This window comes from Ochotona curzoniae, unplaced genomic scaffold (assembly GCF_017591425.1).
Source record: "Ochotona curzoniae isolate NIBS_2020 unplaced genomic scaffold, NIBS_Ocur_1.0 contig_1302, whole genome shotgun sequence".
Classification (NCBI taxonomy): Eukaryota; Metazoa; Chordata; class Mammalia; order Lagomorpha; family Ochotonidae; genus Ochotona; species Ochotona curzoniae.
Window position 1 is genome coordinate 11139207 of NW_024465035.1, and position 18661 is coordinate 11157867.

Genomic DNA, 18661 nt, shown 5'->3' on the forward strand with positions numbered 1-18661 from the left:
GGGCTGGGCAAGAAGATACAAAGTGGAAATTGTCACCGCCTTGGAGCTTTACCACCTGTCCCCACCCTTCCCCACACGCAATGCCCTCCCATGCCATCTCTCTTTCTCTGCTCCCATTCTCTGTGTATAGCAGTCTGAGCTCATGGAGAAAGCCTGAATGGATGCAGAATTGATTTCCCAGCATGGAAATGGGAATAATCATGTTTAACATTTCGGGGTTTGTGAAAGGATTAGAGATCATGTACATTAAGATTCTGTGCTCATCTTGGCAACATAGAGCAGCTCTTTCAGCTGCATAGAACTTCTGCTCTTTTTTTTTTTTCTGAAAATTGTAAATGTTTATTTGAAAAGGCAGAATGACAGAGAAGTGGATGAAAGAGATAATTGAAGTTTACTGGTTCACAACCAAATACCTGCTACATCCAAGGTTAGGCTAGGCCAAAGCCAGGAACTCCATCCAGGTCACCTACATGGGTGCCAGGGGTGTAGGTACTTGAGCACCCGATTGCCTCCAAGGTGCTTTGGTAGAAAGCTGGATCAGAGAGTAGCTTACCCTGGAGCCAGGCACTGCGCTGTGGGATGCAGGTGTCCCAATCAGCAGTTGAACCCCCCATCTCTTCTGACTTTGTAATGACATTTGGGGCTTTTGCACCTTAACAGTGAACTCAGTTTTAAGCCTCTACAAGTTTTGAGTCTCCCTCTGTGTAGAGGCCTCTCTCTAGGTGGTTGATGGTGCTTCCTCTCTATTGCAGTTTGGGGAGTACTGGGGTCTTGATTCCCAGCCATCCATTTTCCTCCAGATTCCTTGCCAGTGATTAACTTTTACAAGTGACCGCTGTCACCTTCAAAGCTGCCACCATATACACTCAGCCTTAAAGACACTGTTGCTGGTATGGTGCATTTTTATTGCTTGCTGATGGATTGGGTCTCACAGTGACCCATTCAACAAGTGGCTCTTGGGTTGGCTATTTGGCCTTGTGGTTAAGAATGCCAACGTCCCATATCAGTATACTTGTATTCAGTTCGTGGGCTCTGCCTCCTGACAGAAGCATCCTGCTAGTGTAGATGCTGGGAGAGCAATGATAACTCCTGTCATGGAGTTCTTGCAACCCACGGAGGAGACCTGGATCGACTTGCTGGCTTGCAAGAGTTTGGAAGAGAAGCAGTAGATGGGAACTCTCTGAGCTTCTCAAAGAATTCAGACAGAGCTCTTGGGTATCTGTCATGTGCGCGACTCCTAGATGGGATCTATGAGGGACCCTGAGGATTCAGGCTCGTTCCTTCTGCGCTCACAGTGGCAGCAATGGGAGACAATGATGCATAGATGTCTTTGTGGCACCCTTGATACCACAGTCACCTTGCAAAGACTTTGAACCTGGGACTGGCGAAACAATGAGAAACTGCCAAGAACTGCAGCCAGTGTGTAAGAGGGGTGGCCAAGTGACTTGCCTGATTTTGTCAGAGTGGAGCAGGTGTGATATCTTTCTGTGTGTTGCCTTATAGATCATCTCCAGAAGTGTTTCTCTAAGAGGAGATTTAAACTCAGCTTGCTTCTCAAAGATTCTCCTCTGGATGTTTCTGGAGTGTTTTTCAAACGATTCTGTTCGTCCTGGGTTATGTTTGATTCAATGTTTTTGGCCATTTGAGACTGGCTTCCACTGAGTATCGCTGTGTGACAAACTATCCTAGCTTTTGGGGCCTTGTGATTTATTGCCTCATATACTCTGTGGATTGACTGGGCACAGCTGGACAGATCTTTAATGCCACACAGTGCCAGGTAGGGTGTATCTAAGGCATAGCTAGGCTGCAAGTTCAAGTAGGCCCCTTTGTGCAGCTGGCACTGGTCACTGGCTTTGGGCAGCATGTTTGGCTGCCGCTGGTCTGGGAGCTGTTAGTCTGTGCTGCTCATCACAGCAGTGGCACAGCAATATTCTAAAGGAGCCTTCTCGGAGGCAGCGCGAGCTGTCAGGGCTCCCCAGATCCCCTTTGGTCATGCAGTGACAAGGCCAGCCCAGTGTCAGTTGTCTAAGTTGGGGGAAGGGCAGCAAATGTGCAGTGTGAGCTTTAGTCCAACATGACATTCCTAGCCTGTGTGCCCGCTGAGAGAGAGAATGCTGTCTTCTGAGACAGGTGTCAGTGAACAATCAGGTACGTTTCAGTGAGTCTGGTTTTTTTTTTTTTTTTGGACTGAAGTTCTGCTCAGTATACTTGGTGGTCAATCCTGACGGCCTTAAGGAGGAAGTTGCTGTGACCTTCATTTTAGGAATTGGGAAACTGAGGCTCAAGTCTCACCCCCGGGGAGGTAAATTACAGGCTTTCACATCCCAGGCAGGTCTGCTCCATGCTCACAGCTCTCACCAGTAGACTCTGGCACCCCTTTCAGCCCAGCGAAGGATTCCTGGAAATTTGTATATGTCTTACTAAGCCAAGAAAGCCCGTGGAGTGTTCTGGTTTAGGGGAAAGGTGGAAAAGAGGGGAAGAAGACTGTCGCTCACACAGTTTCCTCTGACTGCATTATTTTCTCTGCCTTGTAAATTGCAGAGGAAACTCTGCCCCCAACAATGAGGCCTTTTTACACTTTTGCCCTTTTGTTTTTTGTATCCTGTTTGTTGTTGGAGTCTGTGCTAGGTTGGTCACTGCTGAGCTCACAGGGGGTTGGGATCAGGACTGGTCCTGTATTTTCTTTTTTTTTCTCAAGATTTTTTTTCATTTTTATCTGAAAGGTAGATTTACAGACAGGAGAGACAAAGAGATCTTCCATCTCAGCTGACTCACTCTGCAAATGGCCACAGGGATTAGAGTTAGTCCAGTCTGAAGCCAGGAGCCTGGAATTTCTTCTGGGTCTCCTCATGTGCATTCCAGGATCCAAGGCCTTGGGCCATCTTCCATTGCATTCCCAGGCCATTATCAAAAAGATGGATCAGAAGTGGAGCAGCTGGGATTTGAACCAGCATCCATATTAGGATGTTGGCACAGCAGATGTGGGTACAACACACTAACCCAAGCCTGTGTTTTCTAAGGATTCCCAGGCAGATGGGACACGTAGCTTTTCTCATTGTGGTAGTCCCCCTCATCTAGAGACAGTGCTGGGCGCTCAGTGATGCCTCCTCACACTGCTGTCTCTCTTTGTCCAAATAATGGAAAAGGAAGGTAACAGGGAGAAGAAACTTTCTAAGTTAGTGAAGCTGATTTGATGTTTGCTACACCTGCTCTTATTATCTGTGATGCTGAAAGGGAGCCAAGGTTAACCATTATTATGTTGTGAAATTTACATGAATCATAGCAATTGTTATTGGCCTTTTAAATGATGCTCTGATCTCAGTGACTTCAAATATGTTTTACATACAATAGATTAGTCTGCTTTTAGGATTTTATATATCTAATTCTATGTGTATGTTTGAGCTTAATTGCACTTTAATTCACATGCATATGTTATAAAGTCATTTTGAAAATTTGAGGAGCAGAGCGATGAAGAAAGAGCTCCCATCACTGTTGCTCACTTCAAAACGTGCAGTGGCAGGGGCTGGGCTGGCTATAGCAGGGAGCTAGGAACTCAACTGAGGTCTCCCCTGTTGGAGGTAGGGACCCCACTTCCAGAGCTAGCTGCACCCAGGGTCTTAATTAGCAGCAAGCTGGAATCGGGAGTCCGACCCAGGAATTGGCCCTAGACACTGTGACCAGCAAAGCGGGTGTCTTAACCCTTGGCCAAACACCTGCCTGTCTTTGAAAAGCTAGGGACAGATGGGCAGAATGAAGTGAACTTCTGGAAGCCGTGCAGTGGGTGGTGGTGGACGCAAGCGGACCCCAACCTGTACGGCACTGACATTTGGAGCTGTGCAATGTCACAGGGTCCCAGGCAGCACAATACCAAGCGGTTTGGCAAAGATACTCCCCGTGCACTGCCTCTGTTGTGGGAATCCAAGCTTCTGCTTTTCATTCGCCAAATGGATCCCCGATGCTTACTCTGCTAGGTTAAGATCAAAGACTTAAATAACAGTGTGTGTGACAGAAAGCTCATTAAATCCATTATCTTCCCCAATATTTTATTAAAGTCTTAAGACCTTTATGGAGTAAGCACCTAGATACACACCATATTTTCCGTTAACATGATGGAGTTCGTTCTCTGTTTTTTCTCCCCGCTTTGTGTGCGTGGTGTGTGTGCATGTGCGCGAGTGCACCTGCTTGTTCTGTTGATTGGTCCCTCCGCTGGACGGTCTCTGAGGTCAGAGGTTGCCTTCCGTAGAGTAATGCCATGCTTCAGGAAGCCACTGTTAGATCCGTGGGCATGTCTAAGTGTGTGACCCCTTACTATACTCAGTATCAGTGCCGAGAACTCTCGACACTAATTGAAATGATGCACAACTATATTTTTTAAATTTCACAGGGGGAGAGAGGGAGAAAGGGCGTTCGTGCACTATGCCCTCCGCTGCCTAATGCCACAAATGTCAGCAATAGCTGGAACTGGGCGAGATAAAGGTGTACCCAGGACCCTTGTCCAGATGTCCCCCATGAGGGAGAGGGACCCAAGCACTTGAGCTGTCCTTTGCTGTGTCTCTGAGTTCATGTTAACAGGAAGCTGGAGTAGAGGGCAGAGCTAGAACTTGAATACAAGTACTCTATAGGGGGTTCAGGCATCCCAAGCAACATCCTAACTGTTGTGCCAAACTGTCACCCTGATGTATTATTCTGTGATGCCCAATACAATTCTATGATTATTGAGCTCTTAAAATGTAGCCAATATATCCCAGGAAGTGAATTTTTAGTTTTAATTCCTTTTCAGTAACTTTGCATATTAGCATGTGGCTTGAATCTGCTCTATTGGGCAACGCATATCTGTAAACTTCAGCTATTATTTGTCTTCAATATTTGTTAATTTCCCATTTCCCTTTAACCTGCACTCCTCTCTTAGTGCTGTCGTTAACAAGCTCTAATTATCTCTTTATGTAGATGGTAAATAGACTGCAGGAGAATATAAACAGAATACTGGAGGGTGGTGATTTCAGTCATTGTTTAACTCCTTTTCCTTCTGGGTGGAACTGTTTTTCCTGGGGCTGGCAAACAGCACGTATTTTTGCTGACATTGATTTCGTAGAACCAAGCTGAAATTTTACAGAATCCCATGGGGTTGGACTTCAGTTTTCCATGTAGCAGTCACATGTGGGTGGCATTTGTTGTTTCTTCTATGCCTCACCCCTGCTTGGCCTTCAGAGAGATGTATGGTTCGTTCCAGCATTGTGAAGCTGCTCTGAATTTGGGTTGAGCCCCTCCACAAACTTCACGGAGAGGGGAAAAAACTCAGTTTGCCCTATAAGAAGTGCCATGCACTGTGCCCCACAGGTGTCTTCCCCAGGTCGTACAGGGATGCTCTCTGTAACCTTGGACCTGGCACAATGTAGGTGCCCAGTAGTTGCTGAGTATTATTTAGTGAAAATGTGCGGACCTGCTTGTGTTGCAGTGGGTTAAACTGCCATTTGCACAAATGTCCCATGTGGAGTACTGGTTCAAGTCCCAGCCACTCTGCTTCTGATGTCACTTCCTGTTAATGCTCTTTGGAAGGCAATGGAAGATGGCTCAAGTGCTCGTGGTCTGAGCCACTGATGTAAGAGACCCTGAGGGAGTTCCTGGTCCAGCTTCGGTTGTTGTGGACCTTTGGAAAGTGAAGATCTTCTCTGTAACTCAGCCTTTCAAATAAGATCCTTTTTTTAATTAATTAATTTATTTATTTTTGCTTAAATGAACTTCAGAACAACTCAAGATATCTCTGCTTGTAGTTGTTCACGTTTCTGGGTCTCTCAGAACACGTGCTATAGACTGAGAGGCTGTCCGAGACACGGGAGGCCCAAATGTGTGGCTCATGGCAAGTCCACGGCAGCGGATGTGCTGGGCTGGGTGTTTAACCTAGCAGTTTAAGGTGATGCTTGAGATACTCATGTCCGCTCTCAGTCTGTTCCTCCAGCTTCCTGCTAACGCTCACCCTAGGCGGCAGCAGGTGACCACTCGGCTACTTGGGTCCCTGTGGCCTGTGGGTCAGACCCAGACTCAATCTCAAGCTCTTCACTTGGTCCTGGCCCAGTCCAGCTGCTGTGGGCACTTGGTGGGGGCATGGGGGAAGGGATCAGCAGAAGGGAGCACTCTGTCTTCGTCACTGTCTTTTAAATAAAATTTTAAAATATGTGAGCTGCAAACTGGCTTTCCTGAGAATAGCAGAAGGGGACGTTTCCTTGGGCTTCTGGTACTTTCAAGGGTGTCCTAAAAGTAGATTTTTTTGAGGTGCTTCACATCAGCTGAGAAACCATGTCCCCGCACCTCTCCACAGGACCTCTACTTTTTTTTTTATCCATGTCTGGGAAGAGTGTGAAGAAAGGAAATAAAATTAAAGCTAAAATACCACTCAAGAGAAACTCTTAAACCCAACTTTGCCCGCTCATGCTTTCAGATTGTAATTCATTCTCGATTAAAATGGAGCAGTCGGTATCAACATAGCTGATATTTGTTGAGTGCTTATGTGCCAAGAGCTCGCCATGAACTGTGCCATCTAATCCTCCCGATAGCCTTGGGAGAAAGGCCCTATCATTCCTTCCTGTGTACAGGTGCAAGTTCCCAGGGAGGGAAAGGTTCAGGGACCCACCTCACAACTCCTGAGTAGAACAAAGCAAGTTCCCAGTCCAGCTTTGTGCAATGGCCAGGTCCTTCCCTTTGCCACCTGCACCAAGTCAATTCCTGTTTGCTTTGCTGGCAAGTTGGGGCTAGGGCGGGTTGGATGCCTCAGAAGCCACAGAATAATGAAAGGGTTTCCTAGTGAAAGCTGAAAACAATACATTTTTAACAAAATGGGCAGTTACTCTAATTGCTGTGCCCCTACTGTTCAATTCCTTTTTATGCCCTAATTCATTAAGTTATATGCACACAAGGCTTATTATTTACAGATGTATGCACTTTTAACTGGCTCACATGAAACAGATGTTTCACAAAAGGTAACAGAGTAAGTGATCTAGCTCCCCCGCCACCCCCTACCTTAGTGAGTATCAAGTGAGCATTATGGTCCATTACCTGTGAGTCTTTGGCTATTATTTTGAATTGCAAGGTCCAGTGTGGGAAGGAGAATTCAATTTGTACCCTGGAGGAACGAATAAAAATGCAACAGCCCTGTAAGCCAACAGCTATATCTCAGGATGAAAGTGAATATGCAGGTGATTGGCAGGTGGCATTCACACGCGTGCTCTGTATCAGTGAGGTTTTTACAAGCAATTTGAGAAAGACAAGACCCGTTGTATCACAGGAGGTGGGGCTCATTGAGCTGGCTAGCTTGGGAGACTAGTACTCCTGTCCTGACTGCTAAGGAAATACAGCCTTCTTTTCCAAAACAAGGTAACATACCTCATAAAAATAGATATGACTGGTTCACTACACTGCCTTACACTGGCTTATGTCGTTGGGCGGTTATCTTAAAGCTTCGGAATGGTGGAGAACACTAATAAGCACCACTCAGGGTCCACAGTGAGATTTACTATATTTAAATTGTTAGAAGCTCTCAAAACGAAACAGAATCGGTGGACAAAGGTGGGTGACATTGTGTCACTTTGCATGTTGAAAACTGAAAACAGTCATAAATGAAATATAAAATAGGATATGAAATATTAAGTGACATATCAGGTTTATTGCATAGATGACCATGAGAGTACATTTTATTTTGTCTTATGGAGCTCTAAAAAAATCCATGTAATGGATTAAGGTATTAAAACTCCCATATTCTATTTGGCTCCAGGCCAGGGAACAAGGCATGATAAATAATCCCAGTAGATAGAATATATAGGAAGGAATTTTAAAGTGTATTTATGGCAGACATACTGACCTCCATAAGTAATAAAAATGTATACATGAGGTTAGTGTGGAAGAAAGCATATAGCTTTTACAACATGCCATAGTGTTGGTCTCTAAAACACTGCACATCGCTGTGACATATGGCTTTCATACCCTGGCTTTAGCCTGGAAATGAGGGAAAGCATGAATTTTGTAATAACATGTGCAGTCACATAAGATGACATAGTTTTCATTTCCTTTACCGTATAGCAGAGGATCAACAACCTGAGCCAAATCTGGTCCCCAGCTGGATTTTGCAAATAAAGTTTTATCAGAATGTGCCACACCTATCCATTTACATGATGTTCATGGCTGCTTTCACATTACAGCAGCAGAGTTGAGCTACTGTGACAGGATTTCCATGGCTCACAAAGGTTAAAATAGATTTTTTTAAAAGATATATTTATGGGCTGGCACCATGGCTCAACAAGCTAATTCTCCAACCTGTGTAGCTGATATCCCGTACGGATGCTAGTTTATGTTCCAGCTGCTCCACTTCCCTTTCAGCTTCCTGCTTGTGGCCTGGGTAAGCAGTGGAGGATTGACTAAAGCCTTGGGACCCTGCACCCGCATGGGAGACCTGGAAGAAGCTCCTGGCTTCAGATCAGCTCAGCTCTGGCTGTTGCAGCCATTTGGGGAGTGAACCAGGAGATGGAAAAACTTTCTCCTTTTCTCTGTAAATCTGCTTTTCTAAATAAATAAATAAATAAATAGCTTCTTTGAAAGGCAGAGCCCCTGAGAAAACAGATCTTCCAGCTGCTGAGTCATTCCCCAACTAGCCGCAGTAGCCATGGGTGGGCCAGGCCAAAGCCAGGGGCAAGGAATTGCATTCTGGTTTCTGAAATGGTTGCAGAGACCCAAGCAGTTGGGTCACCTTCCACTGCCTTTGCAGGCACATTAGCAGGGAGCGGGGTCAGAAGTGAAGCAGCTGGGACATGAATTAGTACCACTAAATGGGATTCTGGCATCACAAACAGTGGTTTAAGCCACTGCTCCAGATGCCAGCCGCTAGGATCCTAACAGACAAAAATCTACAGATTCAAAAAAAAAAAAACAGTTTTAGGGGCAGAAGTGAGTGCTTTGTTACATATCTGGATGTTGGGTGTCAGTGCCGAGGGCCTGGACAACTGACTCTCATCGGCTTGTGGAGAATCTCTCAGGAGGAAAATGATTTAGGCAGGGAGAACGAAAGTGAAGACCAACCCATTAAGATGTGAGGCTGAGGCATGGGAAGACAGGCAGGGTAAGGGCATGCAATTCACCAGCACTGGCATTGTGGTAGCACTGACTGCTCGGCAGGCCCTATGACCAGTGCTGTGCAGTGATGTACTGCTTTTTGTTCATGCGTACTCTGAGTGATGTGCTGTCATTTTATACAAGGGGAACTGGGCCCCAGAGAAGCTACATAGCTTGCCCAAAGTCACAGGACCGCTAGGTAGCAGGGTCAGGATTTGAATCCAGGAAGGCTGGCTGGCTCAAGAGTCTATTCTTTTCTCCTTTTCTTTTCTTCTTCTGTTTTAAAATTTACTTTATTTTTTTATTGGAAAGTCAGATATATAGAGAGGAGGAAAGACAGAGATCTTCCATTCACTGATTTACTCCCCAAGGAGCCACAACATCTGGAACTGAGCCAATCCGAAGCCAGGAGCCTGGAGCCTCTTCCAGGTCTCCCATGCAGGTGTAGGGTCCCAAGGCTTTGGGCTGTCCTCAGCTGCTTTCACATGCCACAAGCAGGGAGCTGGATGGGAAGCAGGGCCACTGGGATTAGAACTGGCACTCATATAGGATCCCAGTGCATGCAAGGTGAGGACTTTAGCTGCTAGGCTACCACGCTGGGCCCGAGAGTTTATACTTTTAACCAATGCTTCCATCAGCTTATCTGTAAGGATAAGATTTGGAAGTACTAACCTCACTCCCACCCCCCAAAAAAAGGCCTGAGCCTTAGAAGTTGGCCCAAAAAAATTCCTTCAAATTATCTTTTCAAGTTTGCTGTAACAATTTGATTAGGAAATTAAAACCAAAGCTTCTCAAAAGTTTCTCAGATCAAGAAAGTTGTGACAGAATAGTTGACCAGTGATGTCATAGCGTTTCTAGGTTCTGAGCAGTTCAGTGCAGACACTGGAACATCATTGCAGATGCTGTGCTGCTGAGTGCACGCTTGTAAGCTGAGCTATTGTGCCTGATTCCTGCAACAGCAGGATTTGCTCATTGGTCACCTGGGGGGGCAGGCTAGTCACTGTCCTGCCCCTCCCCCACCCACCTTTGTCTTCTTGAGAACATGGAGTCCAGCCCCTCTTAGAACAGGGCTTGAGAAATCTGCATGGGAATGTCAATCTTGTGCCCAGAAGTTTGCTTCAGTGAGTGTATCTGGTCTTCAGGCGAGAGAGAGAGAGAGAGAGAGAGAGAGAGAGGGCCAGAGCCAGTGGAGGGGTGGCAAGTCCCCAGGCTCGTCCCCACCTCCAGAGAAAGCCCGGAAGTTGTGCAGCTCCTCCCAGTGCTCAGCCACACCCCTGTGGGTCAGCGCCAAAGGCTTTTGGCACTGTGGTTCCCCTACCGCCACTCTCCCTGCCTGGGGCTGCTGGCCTGACCGGGAGGAGGAGGGAAGGGGCAGTGGTTGTATATTTGCCTCGTAATTCCTGTGTTGCCTTTGAGGGGACTTTCCTACTTTATTGCTCTGTCTGGAAAGACAAAAGGGCATGATTTATGTCGTCTTTGCTGTTTTCTTCTCCATTTTCCAGTTGTGCTTCATATCTTTATGCTGGCACAGCTCTGTATGCAAGTGTGTGTCTGTCCATCTCACTTAGCCATACTCTGTAAAAGCTGCTGCCAGGGTCAGCGTTCACTCAACACCTGAGTAGGATCTTAGCTCTAGAATCATTTGCCTTTAAATGCACCTCATCATTCTCCCGCTGTATGAGCAAGTTACCTGTACACTTTGTGCCTCTGGTTTGTGGCCCTTTATAAAGAAATATTAAAGCTAAGGCATGTGTTTGCAAGCAATGAATCTCAACTGAACTTGAACTATGGTTATGCAGCAAGGTGGAGGAATCCACCATGGGGGGAGGGATATGGGGAGGGGTGGGGGGAATCCCCAGCGCCTATAAAACTGTACTACATAATACAGTGTAAGCAACAATAAAAAAAAAAAGAAGAAAAAAAAAAAGAAATATTAAAGCTAGCCATTTGATAGCATCAGTAAGGGGATCCAGTGAATTAATACAGGTAGCTGTCAAATGAGTAGTACAGAATTGGAGAGGGGTCAGCAGTGTATAGTACAGGCTTTGTAAATGGAAGCTCTTGGTATTATTGTAAGGTTATAGTTTGATAAGACTTTTGAGATGTGTATGTATTTCCCTAATATCTGCATGTTTCAAGGATTCAACCATCCTTGGATTGGGAATGCTCAAAAAAAAAAAAAAAGAACTGCAACTCTATTTGAAAAAGCAATTAAACTGCTTTTTGTTATTTTCCCTAAGCCATATCTACTTGCATACACATTGCCTTTACATATTCTAAGCAATTTGGAGAAGACTGAAGTTTACAGGAGGATATGTGTGGCTTGCTTTCATGCTAATATGTTGCCATTCTATATTAGGAACTGGGGCATTGGTAAGTTTTGGTTTGTGCTGGGAGTTCTACAGCCAGCCCCAAAGCTTATTGAGAAATCCACTTTCCCCAAGACAGCATAATCATAAAGCCTTAGGCACGAATTTATTGCTTTGTACGTTTTCTAGTTGACAAAGCATTGACGCTGAAGTGCAGAACGTGTGCTGTAATCTCCCCTTTGTGGAGCAGACAACAGCAGCTCCTGCATGAGGCAGGACTGGAATGGAGGCCCTCCCTCCTGCCTTCCTGGACTGGGCAGCCCTGCTGCCCTGAGGCTGTGTGTGTGGTCCCTGCTATTTGCTCGGAGCATCCCCTCATGAGCACCATCCTTGCCCTGGCCCAGGGTTTTTGTATGTAAGCTGGACCAGGTTATTCTTCAGCAAGGTGGGAGTGGCCCAGCATACTGTGAGATGTTCTGCAGTGTCCTGTAGCAACCCTCAATGATAAGAATCCTAGATGGTTCCAGATATTATAAAAGTCATCTCAAGTTGGGGGGGAAAAAAAAGTCAGCATTAGCTAAAAACCTCTGAGTGAGCTCGATTCAGAACGATGGGAGGGAACTACATTTGTGGGTAGAGGGCAAGATTGAAGGAAGGTAGGAACTGGGTATTATTCATAGAGCACTTGTTACATTCCAGGTATGGTCCAGACATTGCAAATCTCCCTTTTGCTAACAGGGCTTTTGGGACATTCTACATTTACAAGAGGGAAATACCCGAGCTCATATACATAACAGAAATTCTGTGGATGTTAAATTAGTAAGTGGTAGAGGAGGATTCAACTTGAGGTGCAGCTGACAATAGGAACCATGAACTTGTCATGAACTTCTCCCCACTGTTTTATATTGGCTCATAACAGGCCTTTCTATTAAGAACAAAGAAAACCCAATGAGTAAGTTTTATACTAGTTTCAGTTATTTTTGTAACTTTTAGGATGTTTGCAATATCAATGATAAGACTGCACAGCATTTTTGTAACCAACATTGTTTTGTTGAGGATAAGGAGTTTGGCTAGGTTCTTATGTAATCCATCTGGAAGTCTCAAATCTGAAGGGGCTGCAAGATAAGTGACAATGTGTAAGTTCAGGGCTGTCTCCTTTGTTGCTGTTAAATTTTTATTTATTTTTATACTTACTTGAAAGGCAGAGTTAAGAGATTCTTCCATTTGCTGGTTTACTCCCCAAATGGTTGCAATAGTTGGGGTGAAGCCAGGCTGAAGCCAGAATCCAGGAGCTTCTTCTGGCTCTCCCACGTGGGTTTAGGGATCCAAGCAGTTGGTTTGTCCTTTGCTGCTTTCCCAGGTGCATCCACAGAAAGCTAGATCAGAAGCAGAGCAGCTGGACTTGAACTGGCATCCCATGTGTGCATTGTACTTGGTGGCGTAATGCGTTAGACCACAGCATCGGCTCCTTCCTGTCTTAGGAGATTGGCAACATCTTCCCATTGCTTTCCTGCAAAGCCGCTATTAACCTGGTTTTCAGATAAGCACACAAGTAAAAAAGTGTATGGCTGAAATGATATCCATCCTAACGCTAATGTCTTAATCCACTTTGCACGCAGGCAACCTGAATAGGTATGAAAGAATGCCATTTGTTAGTGTGATCATTGCTTTACAAAAATATGGCAGTCCTGCTTGGAAGTCCAATGAGCAATGGAATCATTTGCTGTTGAGATAAACTCCTCATGGGGACCTTAATATTGCAATGCAATTAGCTTCCTCTGCACTTGACTCCTGAGAACTGATCCAGCATTTACTCACAGGATGCACTTCCCTTTCTGATGCCCCCCGGTTCAGATCATTAACAAGCAGTTAGATGTGTCGGCGTGTTAAGTGATTTTAAGAGAATTTATTGGAACCCTGTCGTATGCTATCTTAGTATGTCCTAGCAAATAATGATAAGCATCGTCTGTTTAAAATGTCACACAAAACAACTATGAGATAATTTCTGAATATGTTCCTTGAAGCAAGAACAGCCATTATAAAAATGAAATGTGGGTGCTGAATGTGTCAGGGTCCCTTATGAAAATATGACAGCACTTCTCATGATAAAAGTCAGCCTCGGGAGTAACGGCGCACGCTGGCTGGGAGCCCAGAGAGGTGCGGCTGTAACACAGCCTCATGAGCAGGTCTGGAGCCTCTGTAAAAGGCCCAAACTGTCTGGCTGAGTGAATCTGTATCTTGAATCAGTAGAGTGTTTGGAAAATTAGAATCACAGAGTCACACAGGTGTGCAGTCCTCGGGGTTGTGTAAGTGGGCCTGACCACTGGAAAACCAGGCACCCACCATACATGAGATGGAAAATGAGACGCTGCAAAGATATGGCGGGGCAGGGGTGTTGTGTAGTGTGGCGACTAAGCCACTGCCTGCCACACCAGCGTCCCACATGAACGCAGGTCAGACAGCGGAGTCCTGGCCATGGGGCTTCTCGTTTAACGCACCTGGGAAGGCTTCAGATAGTGGCCCAAGAATTTAGGTTCTTGCCACACAATATGGGAGACCTCCCGCCCAGCCGAGACCTGGCTGTTGTCATTGGGGAATGAGTCAGCAGACTTGAAGAGCCTTTCTCTAGTGCTCTGCCATTCCAATAAATAAGTCTTTGGAAAAACAAAACAAAAAAAAGAGCTGGTGGTTTTTAGTGAAATCATAGTTGTAGATATAAAGTCGTTTCAGTCTCATTGGTAATGGTCGAAAACATTGTGTTTTTAAATCCGCTAATTCTGAAGTGCTGAGTGGCAACTACTTTTCCCAAGATTTTTGGGAGATGGCATGGAGTTAATGAGCACTTAGCAGGGGCCCAAGCAGAGTGGTAAGTGCTGGGTAAATAGTAGTCATTGTAAGATCCAGTTCTTCCGGTGCTCGCTGGAATCTACTGCCAGCTAAAAGCCACAGTGCGTGGGAAAAAACCCAGAGTGATTTCAGGAGAGCCCAGGCACACACAGCCTAAAGATCCTAGCGTATTAAGTACTTAAAGAGTTGGAGTGTTTACCAGGAACGCTTGCAAGGAGAAGCTGAAGAGGTTCCCAGGCCAGATTGACTCAGCAAAAATGTTTGAGATTTGTAGGGGCGGCCAAGACACTGGTACCTCAGAGTGTCTCTTAACACGTGCCTAGGGGGCTTGGTTAGTGCGTGCATTCTGTGTCTGCATGTCTGGGTGGCGTTGAGATACTGCATTTTTATAGGTTCCCCAAAAGTGCCCAGGCGGTTGGCTGCCTGTCCTGGATCAGCATTCAAAAATCAGGCTTCTCAGGGCCACTCCCCTCCTCCCCCGCCCTGTGTTCAGCACCTGTTGCCTGTGTGGTCAGAATAGCAGGGATTCTCATAAACCGCTCCAGCCCTCGGCCAGGATCCCTGGTGACCCGGGCAAACACACACTCTGTCAGGGTCATGGGCAGGTTACTGAGTCAGGACTGTCAGAGCCCGAACACGATGTTTTCTTTCACTCCTCTCTGTCCCCTCCCTCTCCTGCCCCAAAACCCAGACTCATCTTGGAGCGGCTTCATAAAAACAAAGCCAGCAGTAAGGTGAGGGAAAATGATGGCAAGGCAGAGCTTTTCCTGTTCAGCAATTACCTAATTTCAGAATGCAGTTCCCAGACTGGCAAACCCCATGTAAGTGGAAACAAGCCGCTTCTGAAAGCGGATTCAAAACAGACTCCCCCTCGGGAAGAGGCTGCAGTCCTGAGCTCCCCGCCCCTTCCAACTCCAGTCCTGCCACTCAAACGTGGGAGGTGTGTAAATTACACTTTAATAAAATGTCTACACGTGCATGTGCGCACGCATGCGCGCAGCGAGCCGCGAAAAATCTGGTTCTAATTACTTGTACTTTGGTTGAACTTTAGCGTTTCCTTTGACTTTTTCCCTAATGTATGTGAGCCGCGGGCTTTGCAGTTCTGCCATGAATCCACGGAAAACAGGAAGAGGGGAGGGATCCAGACTGGCTCTCTGGTGCCAAGGAACTTGAAGCCCAAGCGAATGTTTTGACCAAGTGCAACACTTTGCAATTCTCCTTTAATTAGCTGAAATTACTGCTGCCCAATGGGACCCTGGAAACCCTGGGCTCAAAATCCCCCCGGGGCTATGCAGGAAATGCCTTTCACTTTACAATTCCTTTTCTTTTTTAAGGTTCAGTTGCCCAGAGAGTGCCGTATAAAATACTGTCTTAATCATGGAAGGTTCCAGTAAGAAGGCAGGACTGTCATATTGCCTGCCTCTAATCAGGTGCAACACAAAATCCTGAAATCTGTCAACACGGGCTAGCCAGCCATAAATTAGCTCTCACAAAGAGTAAAGAAAGAAAGAAAGAAAATATACTGAGCATTCTTAAAAACGTTATCTGCGACTTAATCTAACCTTTAGAAAAATGCCAAGCATCTGAGGAATTGTGAAGGGAGCTATTGTTGGAACCTTTCTGTGTGTTTAAGTGACACTCAGGTGTGTTGTAACAACAGGGACATTTATAGGGTGTTTTCTCAGGTGAGTTTAGTTTGTGAATGCCCCGGCCTCCTCTTCCCAGGCATCAGCAGTAACTTTTTTCTTTCTTTTTGACTTTTATTTTGGGGCCCAAGAAGCTCCGCCCCCCCCGCCCCCCGCCTGCCGTTTTGCCCCTGTGTGTGTCATTCCCATCTGGGGAGATTTTGCGGCTGCTTTATTTTTCTTTTGTGCACAAACACCCGGTGAATTTGAACACAGCTTCTCAGTGCTGGCTGTAGGCAAGGAGAGCGTGTGTTCAGAAATGCAACAGCAGTTGGACACAGTAGGTTTATAAGTTCATGTCTGTGATATCTGCTTTTTAAAAGAGCTTGTGTACTCTTTGTTTTTCCTTAGTTCCATTGACTTTAGAAATTCAATTTTCTAGAATTTTTTTCAAGTCAAGTGTAGAGGCAGGGTTAATAAGAAAGTCAGAAATGGTCCTGTACCCAAGAAAGTCTGAAAACATCTAAAGATCTACTTTATTTTTACTTGAAAGACAGATTTTACGGAGAGATCTTCCATCTGCTAGTTCACTCCCCAAATGGCTGCAATGGTTAGAGCTGAGCTGGTCTGAAGCCAGGAGCCAAGAGTTTCCTCCAGGTCTCCTATGCACATGCAGAGTCCCAAGATCATAATGCATCCTCTCCTGGTTTCCCAGGCCATAAACTGGGAGCTGGATTGGAAGTGGAGCAGCCGGGACTAGAACCAATGACCCTATGGCACATAGGCACCACAAGCTGAGGCTCATTATGTTATGCCACTGCCGCTGTGCTGGTCCTGAAAATACTGAGTTCAGAGCAAAAGCCTCCCTCCCTACTCATAAGCCTTGTGCTGCTGGACCGGACTGCCTTTGACAGAGCAAAGATTTACAAACAAGTCCCATGACTAATTGTGCAGAGTGGCGGGGAAGTGGGGGTCTTTGTCTTCCTTGGTGACAGTGATCTGCGTGCAAGCTTGTGAAGGTGCAGCTTGGTGCCTGTTTTCTGTATGGCTTCCTGCTCATTGAGTGAGTGTGAGTGTGTGTGTGTGCATGCGTGTGCATGCTCATGCGTACACACAGACCAGAGAAGCCATTTCAGCATCTCTGGTGCTGACTGTGCTCAGGCCAGGAACCCACGGAGCCAAGCATCCATCTCAGGCTGATAGCAGAAGTTCCTCTGACTCTCCATGTCCTGACTAAGCAGGGAAGCCCATCTGCTCAGCACTTCGGATGCTGCATCAGAGGAGGCATAGGCTTGTCAGGGTCACAGTCAACAAACTGCGCAGACTTAAGTCGCTAACAGAGCAAGGAAATACAGAAAGGAGACGAAAAGCTTAGAGCCTGCGTCCCCATGCTGAACTCATGTTGGTATCGGCTGCAGAGCCATGGTTGTGTAGAATGAGACAGGCTTCTTTCCCCCTCTGGACAAGTCTCTGAACTGGGGATTCTTTGGCTTGCTTGAGATCGCTGAATGAGCTAATATGGAACACATTGTCTGCTGAGCCAGCAGAGTTTGCAGGCAAAAATTTTTTATCATTTCATAAGCTGATTCTGCTTGTCTGGAGTAAAGAACAAAATATTTGAAGCCTCTGCAGGGCATTTGATGAATTTCACTGTCACTTAAAAGGACTAATAGATTATTGATTTGCGCAGGATGATAGTGAACCAATCAATGGTCCACTTCTGTTTCTACCTTAAATACCAAAAAGACCCTGTGGGAGGGGCGCCATGCTGAACTGTCTCCCGCCCTTGTCTCCCACTGTCTCTGTTGGGTGTGGGAATAGCAAGGGAAGAGGAGAGGGGTCAGCCTTGTGGCACAGCGGCTGCCTGTGATGCTGGCATCCCATTTGAACAATGACTTTTGTCCCAGTTGTTCCACTTCTGTTCCAGCTTCCTGTTATGTGCCTGGGAAAGTAATGCATGATGGTTCAAGTCTTTAGGCTCCCTGTACCCACATGGGATACCTGACTGGAATTCTAGGCTCATGCCTTGGCCTCCCATAGCCCCAGCCATTTGGTCTCTCTGTCTCTTTCCCAGAAAAGAAAAAAAAAAAACTCTAATGAATTTGCTACCATATATTTTTGCTCTTGCCCAAATGAAAGAGGCTGTAGGGGTCTTTTGTACTGATGCCAGGCTCAGGTTGTAACTGTGGATCTTGGCTTCATGTGGTTGCCTGAAGCCAGAAAACCCTCCTTGACTCCTGCCTGTGTTACAAAGGACTCTTATCCACAGAAAAAGATGTTTCCCGACCTTTGTCAAAGAGTTGGAGAGTTTTGACATCCAGTAGGCTTCTGTTGTTTCACATGTGCTTTGCTCCAAGTGTCTTAGGTCTTCAGGAGGTACCGTGGTGCTTCTACTGTGTGGAGGGTGACAAGCTGAGCTCCCTTCAGTGCCAGTGTTTGAAGCGACATATTTGTAGAAATGACCACCCACTTTCGAAATGCAGCCAAAGTCAGACTCAGGAGAATTCTATTTACGACTTTCCTAGACAAGTCTGGTTAGCTATTCTACTCAATAGCTTAAAACTCCACTCTCCCAACAGGCTTTCCTGAAAGGGGCCCTGCAGGTGACAGCTCTGCTCTCGATGGTGGTTGATGGTGGTTGGTGAGATACACGCATGTGAAAGTAGAAACACACATTGCACCAGTAGATTTAGGAGGCCTGAAGGGCAGGGCTCAGTTATGCTGATGTGAGGTCTGCAAATTGACAAGCCTTGCTCAGAGTCCGTTTATCATCATGGGTTAAAA

At 46.0% G+C, this 18661-nt stretch overlaps 1 protein-coding gene across 3 annotated transcripts in view; it reads left to right on the forward strand.

Moving 5' to 3' along the window:
- RARB (retinoic acid receptor beta) overlaps window positions 1–18661 on the forward strand; it is a 339233-nt gene that overhangs the window by 197950 nt on the left and 122622 nt on the right. The gene's annotated exons all lie outside the window — the stretch shown is intronic.